Below are 16,512 nucleotides of genomic sequence, written 5' to 3' on the forward strand. Positions count from 1 at the left end.
TCCCAGGAGTCTACATCGATTTGGAGTATATCCTCATCTGGAAATGACCAAGTATCTATTGTTTGCGCATCATTGATGGGATTTTCTGCGAAGAACTCAGCAACGGCGCGACCTTTTATAACTTTCAAAGGTACATATTTGAGGTCGAACTCTTAGAGCATCAAAGTCCATCTTGCTAGACGTCCGTTGAGAATGGGTTTCTCAAAGAGGTATTTGACAGGATCTATTTTGGAATATATTTTAACGGATTAGCTAAGCATATAATGGCGTAACTTCTTCGTTTCCCACACAAGAGCGAGGCACGTCTTTTCGAGTTTTGAATATTTGAATTCGTACTCCAAGAACTTCTTACTAAGGTAGTAGATAGCTCTTTCTTCCTTTCCCACGGTTTAGGCTAGCATGGCGCCCATGGCAGTTTCAGTTACTGTGAGATATAAACCAAGAGGTTGATCTCGTTGAGGTGGCATGAGCTCTGGTGGTTTGGCTAGTATTTCTTTGATTCGGTCAAATGCCTTGAGAGTCATCATCCCACATGGTGTGATCTGTTTTCTTGAGCTTTTTGAAGATATATTCGCAGATCATGGTGAGTTTCGATATGAATTAACTTATGTATTGCACCTTTCCTAGGAATCCCCTGACTTCTTTCTCCGTTTGAGGTTGCGGCATTTCGATTAGAGCCTTGATCTTGGACGGGTCTATTTCTATGCCTCGTTGGCTAATAACGTAACCCAGGAGTTTGCCAGATGTTACTCCGAATGCGCATTTCTGAGGATTGAGCCTCATGTTGTACTTTCGTAGCCTTGAGAAGAATTTGCGAAGGTTCGCAATGTGCCCCTCTCTTGGATTTGACAATCATGTCGTCTACGTATACCTCAACTTCTTTATGCATCATGTCATGTAGGAGTGTAGTTGCGGTGCGTTGGTATGTAGCTCCGGCGTTGATTTATCTAAACGGCATAACCGTGTAGCAATAGGTTCCCCATTGAGTGACGAATGCGGTCTTATGCATATCTTCTTCGGCCATCTTGATTTGGTTATAACCCGCGTACCCATCCATGAAGGATAGTAACGCGTGATCTGCGGTATTGTCCCCCAATATGTCGATATGTGGTAGAGGAAAGTCATCTTTAGGACTTACTTTGTTTAAGTCTCTAAAATCAACACAAACACGGATTCTCCCATCCTTTTTGGGTACGGGTACTATGTTGGCTACCCAGTCAGAGTACTCGGAAACTTTGATGAACCCAGCTTTGAATTGCTTATCGACTTCTTCCTTAATCTTAAGAGCCCATTCTGTCCTCATTCGACGAAGCTTCTGTTTTATGGGTTTGAAACCTGGCTTGATCGGGATTCTATGCTCTGCAATGTCTATGTCGATCCCTGACATGTCTTTGTAGGACCAAGCGAAAACGTCTTTGAATTCGTGCAGGAGGTCTATGAAACTGGCCCTTTCGGTAGAGCTCAAGATCGTCCCTATCCTAAGTTCTTGGGGTTCTAGTTAGGTTCCTACATTGATGGGTTCAGTGTTCTCTATTACTGGTCCCCCTTCCCCCTCTTATAGTATTTCCTTGCCTATGTAGGGAGGTATTTCGATCGAGTCTGGGTCTGGGTCATCCTCAGTATCATCGTAAACAGAATTGCATTCAAGATAACACAAAAAAGCGAGTAACCCGATTTATTCATATTAAAGTTTGAGAAAAGTTGAAACAAAGAAGCCACCTGATCTGTGGTCAGTGGCGGTAAAGGGACAGTTGTTGGGACATTTCCCAAACTACCGTTACTACTTGACGCTAAGCTAGGAGAAACAAAGGGAATGGGGATGACGACAAGAGGAGACTCCCTAGGAACTTCTCTAGACTCCGACTCTGACTCTGACTCGAATTCATCGTCTTCTGGTTCTCCTTTGAACATCTCTCCTTCTCCAGTGGTGAGCTTGAAGAGTCTTCCTTGATTTTTGGTCCACTTGATTGATTTTCTCCATCCTTTCTGCTGGTTTGCGTTGGTTTCTGGTGATTAATGCGTTAGGGTTGAAGTGATCGTCTTGAAGTATCATGGTAATGATCTCATCCTACGCGGCTCTAACGAATCGATCTTCTCCAAATAGTAGACTAACAGCTTGTTCGTCTAAGCAAGGTGCTTGACGAGTCTTGATGGTAGGAACCGTTGCTAGAGAAATGAAGTAGCAATCGTGAAAGATCTCGATTCCGGCTAACTTCCTTTCGAGATAGTGCCAAAGTTCGGGAAATCCGTGAAAGAGTTCTTGACTTCCTTCCCTAACGAAGTATCCATTTAGGGTAGGGAGGTAGGGTCGCATTTGGACTCCTACGTTCTTACGGCTTTGAACTTGAGTGAGCATCTCGAGAACTTCCTCTTTAGTGGGTTTGTATCCTAGTCCAAGTGGTATTATTTTTGAGTTGCCTTCTTTGTAAGGTGCGAAGGTGTTTCTTCGGATAGGATTCAAAGGCATTCCCGGGAAGTATCCCTGGGATTTGAGTATGTGGTTGACCACCAAGTTGGAGTAGGGATTGTAGTATAAGGGTGCCAACTCACTTTATATGACACTTATGCTTTGAAAGCCCCCAAGTTCATATACTGGATCTACAAGGACTTCATTGCTTGACCTCTTTTCGATTATTGCCTTAATGGGTGACGAAGTGATCGTCACCACTTTGCCATTTAGTGGGATTTTGATCTTTTGGTGAAGGGTGGATGTTACTGCTTTGGAAGCGTGAATCCAAGGTCTTCCCAGAAGTATGTTAAAGGATGCCTCAATGTCCACTATTTAGAAGTTAACCTTTCGTTCAATCGGCCATGTGGCTATGATTAGGTTAACAAGTCCTACTACCTTCCGTCGCGTAACATCATATGCGCGAACACCTTGATTGGTAGGGGTCAAATCCGACTCTTTCATGCCTAATTTGTATTCCGTTTTCAAGGGTATGTCGTTGACCGCGGAGCCATCATCTACCAAGGTCATTGGCACGTTCTTCTTTAAGAAATGACAGTGATATAAAGAGCCAAGTTATGACTAGCACCAAAGGGTGGCAAATCTTCATCTGAGAAAGTAATAGGATTACTTAGCTTCGGTGATTCTTGGAAGACCAAGTTGACTACATCGTCAGGTGTGGAGTTATGTGCCACATTTAGCTTGGCCAAGGCTTGCAGTAAAGCTTGACGATGTGGGAATGAGCTTGCTACTAGTTGCCAGACTGAAAGATCAGCCTTTGTCTTCTGTAATTGCTTTAACAAATGGTCAGTGGAGTCATCTTCATTATTATTTGGTGTGACAATATTGATTGGACCATTTTGAGAAGTGCTTTGATACGGACGCCCCGAACGAGTAAGGTGATCCACATCTTGGTCTTCACCATTTTGGACTATTTCCTTGACTAGAGCGTGTTCAATGAGATACTCGTCCTCATCATCATCGACCCATACTCCATTGCCAGTAGCGAGTTCCCTCATTCTTGTGATCTCATCCTCTAATTGTGTAATTTGGTCGATTAATTTATCAACCACGGCGACTACTTCTTACATAGTAGCATTTTGGGAGAAAATTAGTGGCGCACGTTCTTTAGGTGTTGCATTGGGATCATGTAGAGTTGTCACCACACTTTCTAACTCTGAGACTTGTGTATCCACACTCCTTGTCCATGCGATGAAATCGGTAATGGTAGGGGAAATGGTAGAGTAAAACCCTTCATTTTCGATCGCGTGGATCTCATCTTCGACTGGAGAGATGAGGTGTGAACAATCTAAGGTAGATTCTTCACTTGTAATCACTAGAATTCCAAGAGAATTCTGAGTGTTGTTGGGCTTACCTCCCGGGGGTATTGGTAGGCGATCATCTTCAATCATGTCTTGAAGCACATTTTTCAATTTGTAGCATTTTTCTGTGTCATATCCCTTACTCCTATGATATTCGCAGTATGAATTCTCATCCCAGAACTTGGATTTCTTTTCTGGTTTGGGTGTAGGGCCTATGGGTTGAAACTTGCCTTGCTTCATCAACCTTTTGAGAGCATTGGAATATGTGTCCCCAAGATTTGTGAATTTCCTTGGTGGGGTACTCTTCTTGGATGGCTCGAGAAGGTTGAATTCATCGGTTTTTCTAGTAGAGCCGTAAGAACGGCTTGTTGAGCCTTGGTATCCTCGACCTACCGTTTTGGACAAGAGCGCTTTACGGATGTCATCTTCGATCCTTGTTCCTAGTACGGTTAAGTCTTTGAAGGTTTTGATGTTTTGGTACCTCAAATGGTTTGCATGGATGGACTTTAGATTGTCTACGAATTTCTCCACAAGGGTAGCTTCATCTGGGCATTCAACTAGTTGGGTACTAGTCTTCCTCCACCTACTTAGGAAGTCGGTGAAACCTTCTTTGTCATTTTGGGTAAGAACCTCTAAAGTGCGCATGTTAACTTGGATTTCAGCATTATCCGCATATTGTTTGGCAAACTCGATTGCGGCATCGTCCCAGGTAGCAATTTTCTTATGCTCTAAAGAATAGAACCATTGTTTTGGGATGGTGTCAAGAGATGAATGAAAGATCCTTGAGAACATCTCGGGCTTGATGCCTTTGATAGACATGTAGTCCTTGAAAGCACGGATATGGTTCAAAGGGTTTTCATACCCCTTGAATTTAGGTATATCCGTCATGTTGAAGTTGGTTGGCAACTAGGAACTCACGACCTCATACGTACGGTTGTTCTCCCTATAAATGTCATCCCCTTTGAGATACATCAATTGTTCCTCCAAATATTGGAGTCGTTTCTCAGCTGCAGTCATACCTACGGGAGGGTCTTCTACCCCGAAGTTGTTCACGAAGCCATCGGATGCTTCACTTTCTCGAGGAGGCATCCTCGTTTCTACGGCATATATTCGGCCTTCGATTGTATCGAGGCGGTCATACACTTGATCTTGAATGACTTGGAGACGAGCTAGCGCGGCTAGGATTTGATCATTACCATTCTGGGGTTGGTCGGTACTCACGTCGCTTGTTTCAAGCATCTTGGAAACTGGATAAGAGTTCGACGACGAATCAAAACACGATCGACCATTCTAACACACTTACTAAGAAAAAAATGTTTTGACTCGTGAAGTGGGTGTGTGCCACTTGTGTCAAGTGAGCTTTGAAAAGATGACAAAGTTTGAAAATGTGTGTCCTAGTCAACTGTAATATAGTTGTAGAAGTGGACTCGAAGTGAGGTTTTGAAATGGGCTTGGGCCCGAAATTTGACTTGACAATTGGACAGATTTTTGACTCGGTTTTGCGCTAACATTGGCCTAAGCTTCGAAAAATTTACATCTTAAAAGAGGATTTTGATTTTACGAAAATCGTCATGGTTTTGTTTAGAAATGGTGATCATGTAAGATACAAGCATTTATACAAGCATTATAACGGGATGCTGAGTGCTTTTTAAAAGGGTTTTGGTTTAAAGGGTGGGTTGCCATACCGAACAATCAAACCCGAAGTCTGTGGAGAGGCTCGTACCAAACAAGAGTAAGGCCGATTCCTAGTCCATTTCCTCAAGTAGTGAAAGTGTAACACCCCTCTTTTTCGGCTAATTAAAAACTTATATTTATATAAAATACTGAGCCAAACTAGAGAGGTAATATAATTAATATACAAAGTCTCTTATTACAAATGTAACACCCCGTATTTTAATAAGTTGGATAAAATTCTTTTAATTGCTACTTTATATTTAATTTCCGTCTCATATTTTATATAACGATAATTCGTTAATATCGTCCTTTCACATAATTATTTTAGGTGACTCATATGTGGTTGAAGATGAAGAGTAATTTTGGGTTTTAGAAGCTTTCTCAAGTTTATTATTTTAAGGTCAAGTTATTTATAGTAGGGTGCACAAACGTGCGTCGGGAGCAAATATGCTTTGATACCAACTGTGACACCCTCACTTATATCGCGGAAAAGTAAACACGTAATTCTACAGAAAAACTGACAGGATATGCTTGTAATAGGTTCAATTGGGTAAAAACCTGTAATTTTTAAAACCTGAACCTGTTATAAAGATATCCAAAAGGGAAGGTGTCAAACATGCAAGGTCCAAAATAAATCTCAAGAATGAAACATCGCTAAAGTCGCGAAAAGAAAGTTATACAAACCAAATATGAGAAAGGGAGACATATGTCCCTAAAATGTATGTGACATAAAAAAGGGTTTAAGGGTCACAATGAAATAAAACCAGTCTAGGTCCCAAGGTTACTTTGCTCGCTAGCTCGTCCATGTACCCCATATATGCATCACCTACCTGTCATTCGCATTTTATACAAATACGAAAGCCACAGTCAGTGGGGAGTAACTCCGAGTTCTCCCAGCCACGAAATGTCATAATTAATATAACATGTAAACATAAGGATATGAATATGAATAACACATAGCCTTAGCATATAGATGCTAGACAATCGTGCTTATCATGTGAACAACAATATAACAACACATAGTCCTAGCATGTGAATACTAGACCGACTCATACTACACTATCATGTGAATCACATAACATCCAGGAATCCAAACTCTATCAACCATAGCCGGCTTGCATCTCACCTTCTATGATTCATAGAATCACCATACAAGAAAGGGCAATATATCAAAGACAGGCATAAGTTCTTAGCACCGTCAATAGTCACTTTGTAACTCGAGTCTATACCACGAGGTAGGGAAGGTAATCGAACCGGTATCTTGGCTCAGCGGTTACTATTAAGAAAACATGGCCAAGAGACAACACAACCCTAGCCTAAAATCTGCGCAGACCTAGACATGCGGATACACACCACCGCACCCAAGACCCACAACTTTTTTTAAAACAAAGTGAAGTGAGTACCCTAAGGACACCACCGAAGGGTTGGGTAGTACTTAAGTTGACCCCATACTATCAAAATAAGTACCTGAGGTCATGCCCCAACTTGGATATAAATCCACTAGTCAGGAACACAAAGGCTATCAAGCAGTGAACATATACTCGTCAAAGACTATAAAGACCTATCTATGATGAAGGCCGAAGTACTCACCTAGGACCTAGTCAGCTAGTCCCACTTGAATACTTTAGCCCACACCACACAAGACTCACCACACAAGTCAAGTAAGACACCCACTTAACCATAAGAGGGCAAAAAGTCCTACTTACCAACATAATTTCTAATATTCTATCATGTGAAAGGCTATATAAATGTCTATTCAACAGATAAACCAACAGAATCCTCAATACCAATTTCCAATTTTATCAGATGTCCCTCTCTTGTGGCTTAAGTTTGAGCTCTCTTAACATACTTTGTTTTTATGCTATCTAAGTTACTTTCCTTTTTGTACAACTTCTAAACTTTCAAGTTACCAGTTTCGACTCATTCTTAAAAGTTTATGTCACTTCTGCAAACCTAACCTATTTTTGAAGACTTGAAAAAGAAAATTTGATTTAGTTCCCTATTCCTTTCTTGAATATAAACTCATTTATCGTAATTTTAATTACTAAACCCGAGATTTCGTTAAGTTTTGTCCAATTTCTGTTAACTTTGATCTATTTATGACTTCTTTGTCAAAGTTAAATGTTACATTTTCAGGGATTTGACTCCCATTTGGCTTTAAAAGTGAAACCTTTATTTCTATTTTGGCTTTTTGCAAAAGAAAATTTGAGTGGATTACCTTTCTCTTATTTTGATTTTAACGTTGATCGGATGTTAGAACTAGTTATTGAAAACGTTTGATAACTTGTTCTACGCTTGTCGGCAAATAGTATTTGTTTTAAATCTGTCCCTGACTTGGAAAGTTAACGTTCTTGTGTGCACGACAAGAGCAATTCCGTTCCATGAATGAGACTTATATTTTTGAAAACTCTTCATTAATGTTTTTGAAGGTATTTTGATTTTTTTTATTTATACAAATGATTTGCCTTTTGACCTTATCTTTAATTTGGAATGTGATGTTCTTGAATACGTAACGAGAACACTTCCGTTCCTCTGATGAGAGTCTGGTTCTGTCGGAAAATTTTATTTGAAACTTTTGAAAGAATTTTAGTTCTTACGATAAGTAACCTTTTAAATGTTTTGGTTCCCGATTCCAAAGTTCCAGTTTTGTTTTATATAACCTTTCATTTCTACTTTCAAGTTTCGAGGACGAAACTTTTTAAAAGGTGGGGTGATTGTAACACCCCGTATTTTAATAAGTTGGATAAAATTCTTTTAATTGCTACTTTATATTTAATTTCCGTCTCATATTTTATATAACGATAATTCGTTAATATCGTCCTTTCACATAATTATTTTAGGTGACTCATATGTGGTTGAAGATGAAGAGTAATTTTGGGTTTTAGAAGCTTTCTCAAGTTTATTGCTTGTCTCTTTGCTAGCTTAAGGTAACTATTCCGAGTTACTCGACGAATTAATGTCACATTAGTAGTTAATGTGGGCCTGTTGTTTGTTAAGTGTTTAGGTGATTGATAATGTGTTACTTTCGTTTTTCACATGATAGAAATTAGAAATAGCATGAGAATAATATTGCGATAAAATTTGTAATTTGGGCCAAAAGCGAGGCCAAGACTCGAAAAGTGGGCAGATTGACCGAACGAGTTTGGTCAAACTAGGTTTAAACCGATCGACCTCGATTGAACCGATGACCGTCGCGGGACTCGGGTCGAGGGTTTGTCTTTGAGGTGAGATTGGATGTTTTATGTTATGCCTTGATATTTGTAATTATCATTTCACATGTTGGTTGTTGGATGCTTTGGATGAAATTTTGAATGAATTAGATAGTCGGCCTTTTTCTTGTTTTAGGCCATTCATTATATTTTTATCTCACATGTGTAATTAGTTGATTTAAGTAGCTTTTTATATTGTAAAAACGGCCCTAGTTTCCCCGAAGCCTTTAATTTGATTAATATTGTTAGAATTGGAAATTGGTATTGAGGATTCTGTTGGTTTATCTGTTGAATAGACATTTATATAGCCTTTCACATGATAGAATATTAGAAATTATGTTGGTAAGTAGGACTTTTTGCCCTCTTATGGTTAAGTGGGTGTCTTACTTGACTTGTGTGGTGAGTCTTGTGTGGTGTGGGCTAAAGTATTCAAGTGGGACTAGGCGGGACTAGGTCCTAGGTGAGTACTTCGGCCTTCATCATAGATAGGTCTTTATAGTCTTTGGAGTATATGTTCCTTTGCTTGATAGCCTTTGTGTTCCGACTAGTGGATTTATATCCAAGTTGGGGCATGACCTCGGTACTTATTTTGATAGTATGGGGTCAACTTAAGTACTACCCAACCCTTCGGTGGTGTCCTTAGGGTACTCACTTCACTTTGTTTTAAAAAAGTTGTGGGTCTTGGGTGCGGTGGTGTGTATCCGCATGTCTAGGTCTCTGCAGATTTTAGGCTAGGGTTGTGTTGTCTCTTGGCCATGTTTTCTTAATAGTAACCGCTGAGCCAAGATACCGGTTCGATTACCTTCCCTACCTCGTGGTATAGACTCGAGTTACAAAGTGACTATTGACGGTGCTAAGAACTTATGCCTGTCTTTGATATATTGCCCTTTCTTGTATGGTGATTCTATGAATCATAGAAGGTGAGATGCAAGCCGGCTATGGTTGATAGAGTTTGGATTCCTGGATGTTATGTGATTCACATGATAGTGTAGTATGAGTCGGTCTAGTATTCACATGCTAGGACTATGTGTTGTTATATTGTTGTTCACATGATAAGCACGATTGTCTAGCATCTATATGCTAAGGCTATGTGTTATTCATATTCATATCCTTATGTTTACATGTTATATTAATTATGACATTTCGTGGTCGGGAGAACTCTGAGTTACTCCCCACCGACCGTGGCTTTCGTATTTGTATAAAATGCGAATGCAAGTAGGTAGGTGATGCATATATGGGGTACATGGACGAGCTAGCGAGCAAAGTAACCTTGGGACCTAGACTGGTTTTATTTCATTGTGACCCTTAAACCCTTTTTTATGTCACATACATTTTAGGGACATATGTCTCCCTTTCTCATATTTGGTTTGTATAACTTTCTTTTCGCGACTTTAGCGATGTTTCATTCTTGAGATTTATTTTGGACCTTGCATGTTTGACACCTTCCCTTTTGGATATCTTTATAACAGGTTCAGGTTTTAAAAATTACAGGTTTTTACCCAATTGAACCTATTACAAGCATATCCTGTCAGTTTTTCTGTAGAATTACGTGTTTACTTTTCCGCGATATAAGTGAGGGTGTCACAACAAATCCTTTTAAAAATGAAAGAATACAAAATGGAACCAAAACTTTATAAATTCTTTAATAAAAAATTTCTCTTGAAATAAAATCGTTTTGAACTGCAGCGGAAGTAACCTGAAATAAAATCAGAAAACAGAAAGGAACTACCCCAATACAAGTAACTAATCTCAATCCATACTGTCAAAGGTACAAAGTACCCTGCCCAATCCCATAAATATCACAACCCCAAAACCAATGTGAAACTTAATATTCTTAAAATCTTTCTTCTGTCAAATATAAATAATCAGCCTTCTAACAACATATGGACACCAACTTAATTCATAGCGTGTTCTCCTGCACTCACATTCACTTAGTTAATACTCCTTAAATCTCCACATACATGGCCTCCTTATCATAAATAACATATCTCTAGCTATAGTAAAATTCATTAGCTATCTCTATTTATTTATAAATAATGAGGATAATTCACCTTAGGACATAAATAAACAAAGTAGGCAACAATTATATAGTAAGAACTTTACTTCCTTGAGACTAAGAGGTTAACAAGAAACGACTGGCCATAGACTTAATGTGCACACCTCTACACCAGGTCTGCGCCTGGATACGAGCATCTAATGGCGGAAGTGGGGATCAATCCACTCCATACAACTACTAAGGCATTATTTCATGCCGAGCTCGCCACTGCGGATTGTGAGCCAAACTATAATCCTGGGCATTTTTGTATGCCGGCTGGCCACTGCGGGTTGTGAGCCAAACTATAATCCTCTAATCTCATAGCTTTCAATTTTAGCGAATACGCTAAATAAATGGAAAAAATTCTGAAACAAAGCTGAGTTGTCATATTATTAAGAATATAGTATAATTATTTCCAAAAATAATATAACTCAGAAACTTACTCACTTTGCTTAGATGATACTATAAAATAAATAGAGGACAATCATCACTTACAAATCAATATTTTCAAAACAATAGAGTTTAGTCCCTTACTTTCAAAGTGACAATACCTGTTCAGAAAGATTCTTCTATAAACTCTTCGTCTCAGTTTTATAGTTATCCTTCTATTAGCCACTAATCAATGCTATAAACTTACATCATCATTTTTATACAAGCAAAATATAACTAAAGGAAACTTACTACCACTAATTAAGGTCAAATAAAACGATAATTTGAACACAATAATCAAATATCATAATTATATTTTAATTTGACACAAATACTGATAATGAAGCTCTTTTTGATAATGAAACAAAGTCAATTTCAAATGAAGCTAATTCACTCTTAAGATAACTAATATTGTGCCAATAACTTGTGTTATCCTACTGTACGAATAGTTCACCTCAAATAGAAATCACCATCATGCTTATCCTCTAGCCATATACCATTATGACAATCCAACAAAGTCAAGTTCTCTTCAATTGTATGTGTTCCTCTTAAACTATCTGTGCTAAAAACACTCCCCGATAACTAATGAGCCAAACTCCTTTCTATTTCCATTATATAACACTCTCTCTTATTCCAATAATTAACCAAGCTCATCTCATTACTCCGTCTCACTCATTACTCTATCTTTCAATATAATAATCCAATGTAACCATGTATCGTATTCTCGTCGTCGACCCTAAGACAAAGACAAGGGGTGAGTGAACTGGCGGGTAAACCGCGAAACATTATTTTCATCTCAATATCGATCTCAAACTCAAATAACTCAAAATCATGGTCACTCTGGACCGTAAACTCAACATGGCACAAAGGCCCCATAACTCTACCAGTAACCAATTTCCATCTCAATTTCAATATCGATATTGTCAAAGGTTCAAAGAACCGTGCTCAACACTTAAAGTATAACTCTAAGCTACTCACCCACTAGCCAAGATCGGAGGGACGACAGTTTAAATACAATACACCAAACTTAATCCCAAAATATCATAAACATAATCATTAGAAGTCAACCCACAATTTCTCAAAACCAAAATAAAACTCGGCGCAAAAGCCATAACAGTACAAAACTTGTACACTCTCATAAACCTTTTTTTTATACATAATCGTCAAGAGTAAACATACTGGCCAAGCTTATCTATCTAATTTGTTGAACACTCTAAATTCACCTTTGCATTCAACCATCATGAATTCAATTTCTACCTTTCTTTATCACTATTAAGTAAGCATAAGTATTATGCGACTAAAAACCCATCTGACCAAAAGCCATCTCACCAAATTTGGGTAATATATCGATAAAATAAATAGATAGTATTAATTATAATAGCATTCATCATAATCAATAATTATCCGAAGTAAAATCATGGAATTAGTAGACCACACAAATCAATTAGCACATATACATACAACCCCGAACAATAATATTAATAATAGGATCGGTAAAATCGTGTTACCTTTTTAACGAATCCTCAAATAAATCACTTAAAGAAAGTTGATACAAAATCCATACGAGAAAAAAGGACGGAATCGCCAAGAAGGTGGGACAGAGCACGTATGGAATCATTGAGCCCACAAACTATATAGAGGGAAGCTAAGAGAACCAGATTCAGAAAAGATAAACATGCTTTGGGGTTTGAAAATAAAGAGATGAAACATGATAATGATGGGTGTGTGTATTTGATATACGAGGGTTTGACCACCTTAAACGATAAGTTTCATAATTTGCTTTTATATCTATATTGGAATAGTAAAAGTTAATGGGCTACGACGGATACCCAATACTCAAAAACCAAGTTTGACGCAAATTTCGTCACCAAAAATAGTGAATTAGAAAAATACCAAATAATTTTCTTTTTAAATAAATAATGAGAAAAGTAATATGATACAAAATTATGAGTTGTTACAGAAAGTCCTTGATACAAACAAGAGTAAGTATCATGGTATGGATGACGTTAATCGCCATCCATCCTTAGGCCCAAATAAGAATTAGGACCGTTTAGACGGGACGATTGGTCGAATGGGTTGGGTTGGGTTGAGCCAAGGAAGGCCGAATGAAACGATCTAGGAAGACCGAGTTATGAAAAACCGACAATTGTCTTGTACAAACTATTCCCTAACCTTGTTCAAGTTTCACCCTTTTGGCTACACGTAAGTGTATTTTCCCCAGCGGAGTCGCCAAACAGTGGACGCGGGCCACGGGAGGCGCTTGGGAAAAAGCGTTTGCATTTGTGGAGTCGCCACCAATTTATTGTGGAAAATTGAAAACCATTCGAATATCTCGTGCCATGTCAAGACACAAAGAAATGACATGAATACTAAGCACTCGTTACCCTTAGCATTCTATGTCTAGAATGACTCTCGTGGATGCCAATGAACACGGATGTTCACAGAGATCTGGAGTAAGGGGTGAGGGTACGTATTAGGAAGCTCTTTTGATCGAACACCTAATCCCGCCCGCCTCAATAGCGGCCTCTACTAATGATTAGGGAAAATCGTCTATACTCGATATATTGTCAATTTATATGCATGTAATGCAACATCCAACATTTTAATCCTAACATGTGAGAATTAGACTAAGTCGGTGAAACACGTAATTTAACATGCAATTGGGTCGAATCGGGATTTAAATTGATTACATGTGAAGGCATACAAGCAATACAATAAAAGAAATACAATAAATAAATACAATAATTACAATTACAATAATTACAATGGGAATTAATGATTTATGTCAAAAATACTTTTAAAACGGATAACTTGGAAAAGAATAAACAAATAAATTAACGAACAAAAATTAGGGTGATAATACGGATAATAGTTAATTAATACGTAATTAGTAAACTAGGTCAAGGCAAAACGGGAGTTCAGAGACAGAAATCAACCAGGAACAGATGCAGCAGAGCTGCGCCCTCTGGAAGAGGCGCAAGCGATTCTTTTGCGATAGCAGAGCTGCGCCCTGGAAGAGGCGCGGCGATTCTTCGCGTCTGTTCTTTGGCTCGATTAAGTCGTGAAGCGGAATTGCAAATCGTTAATATTAATTGGGTGATTTAATGATTGATTATGAGCAATTGACTCGGATAAAAGTGATTAATAGATTATTTACATATGATTGGGTCATAAAAACAATAAACACGAATGAAACTAGTTAAAACAAATTAATTACATGATTAAAAGGGTTAATTAATGAATTGAATGAACTAATTAGGTTAAATAAAACGAATTAATGATGAATAATGATAAATAAACAGGTGGAAATATATCAAAGATCGAATTCCAGAGATCCAATATGAATGAATCGAACCTCTAAAACCCGGATTGACTTTAATGACGAAAACCCGCAAATATGAATTATAAGGGATTTAAGTCGGGATTTAATGGCGAATTAAATACTAATGATGATGAATAATACGTTAGATTACTATGTTTAAATCGTTACATTAAAGAATCAAAGAACAAACGAAATAAAAGAAACGAATTAACAAAAGACGAAGGAAAGAAGAAAGGAAGCAGGAACTGCGGCAGCCTCACGAAGAGGCGCAGCAGTTGCTGCGTCCTTTCTCGACGGTTGTCTTTTGATAATCCGTAAAAAGGGTTAGAAATAAGGTTTTACAAATCGGTTTTAAAACGTATTTTTGACATAAACCTTACAATATGATTATAATAAACAAAGAACAATAAACAAAAGAAGGATTATACACCCTCAGACTTACATGTTTGACGAAACGAGATGAACTAAGTTAACGTTTAGTGATGCTCGACTCAAATGTAGACGAAAGTGCCCTCTTAAGAGAAAACGAATAAAGTTGATTATGGTGGAGTTGGTCAAATTGGTCGGTCATGCAAAACGAGGCTGGTACTCAGAAAGATCCGAGCTTACGTGGTCGAAATTTCAAGCACGTAGACGCCAAAAAGTAAGAACGTGGTCTACAATGCAAAGGGAGAAGAGAAGGGCGGACACTCGCGTGAGAAATATGAGGAGCGAAAGCTCCTATTTATACTAATCACACGGAGGAAATAAGATTTCCAGAGAAACTTTGGAAGTGAATCTCGAAAAGATATGAAAAGATAAGAAAAATACACAGAAAAGGATTTGGGAAGAGGCGCAGCATGCACTGCGTCTCTTGGAAGAGGCGCAGCACCTACTGCGTCCTTTCCCAAGTGGTTTCCTCCTACGGAAGAAAGATTTCCGTGTTTGGTTTATGGAATAACGGATTAATTATCTTATTTTCCTTAATATTTTGTATGAATTGTAACACCCGCATTTTTTTTTCCATCGTAATATTAGTTAGTCTCGAGTTTTAATTTGCTTATTCCATTATATAATATTTCTATAAACCATCATATTTATTTTAAATAGACCGCGTTATTTTGTGTAGTGAGACCGTCTGGAGACCGAGTTTCAACTTCATGTTTCTTAAAGAACCGTAACGGATTGACCGCATATCTTTATCAAGTGGACAATTAAAATAACAAACCCACTTTTCAAATAGGTTAATGGATATCCCTCGTATTCTTAGGGTTAAAATAATATATATATAATGAGGAGTTGTTAGCAAACAAAGTCCTAATTTCAGCAAACCAAGTCTCTTCTATTTCTTCATTATTCTAGCTTAGCAAACTCCCATTTTCGGCAGTTCCGTTCTCTCTCGTTTCTTAACGGTTTCCAGTAATTTTTGCGCCATTCTCTTCATCTCGCGGTAAGCTTTCCATTCGTACCATTTCCGTTTTACTTCGCCTCATATAATAGGTTGTCCAGTAGCTTTAAAACGTGTATGTTTAACGCCGTTTCCGTTCCGATTTCGACGTAGGCTCAAACTCGGACGACCCGGACGCCGACTCTTACGTTGTTGACGATTCCATTGAAGATTAAGCACTAAAAAGGTAACGTAGACGACTGTCCTCGGTATTACGTCATGATTTTTGCGGTCTAGTATGCTAGATTGTTTAATAATGGTGCAAGTTATTTACCCGTTTGGCTTATGTTGATTGATCAAATGAAGATTGTTAGTAGTTTGGTTATGTTAGTCCTATTACCGTTTGCGTATATAGTATATTCAATAAAATATGACGACGTAAGCGACGAGTGAGATATTATATTTAGTTGTTACCATGAAAAAGAAAACTATTGAATTCATAAGCGACATCATCATCATGATCATACAATTATTAATTCGGATCTATAGTAAAAATAGAGAGATTGGAAGTGGGAATTGGAATCAGGTTGTACGCACTAACATTGTGTGATTATTTTAAAGTTTGGTTGGTATTGTATTTAAACTATTGATTCTTTGACATCGACTCGCGGCTAAGTGTTTTTAAATCTTGTCGTCTAGTTAGTAATTA

The sequence above is a fragment of the Silene latifolia genome, chromosome 6, assembly GCF_048544455.1.
Source record: "Silene latifolia isolate original U9 population chromosome 6, ASM4854445v1, whole genome shotgun sequence".
Classification (NCBI taxonomy): Eukaryota; Viridiplantae; Streptophyta; class Magnoliopsida; order Caryophyllales; family Caryophyllaceae; genus Silene; species Silene latifolia.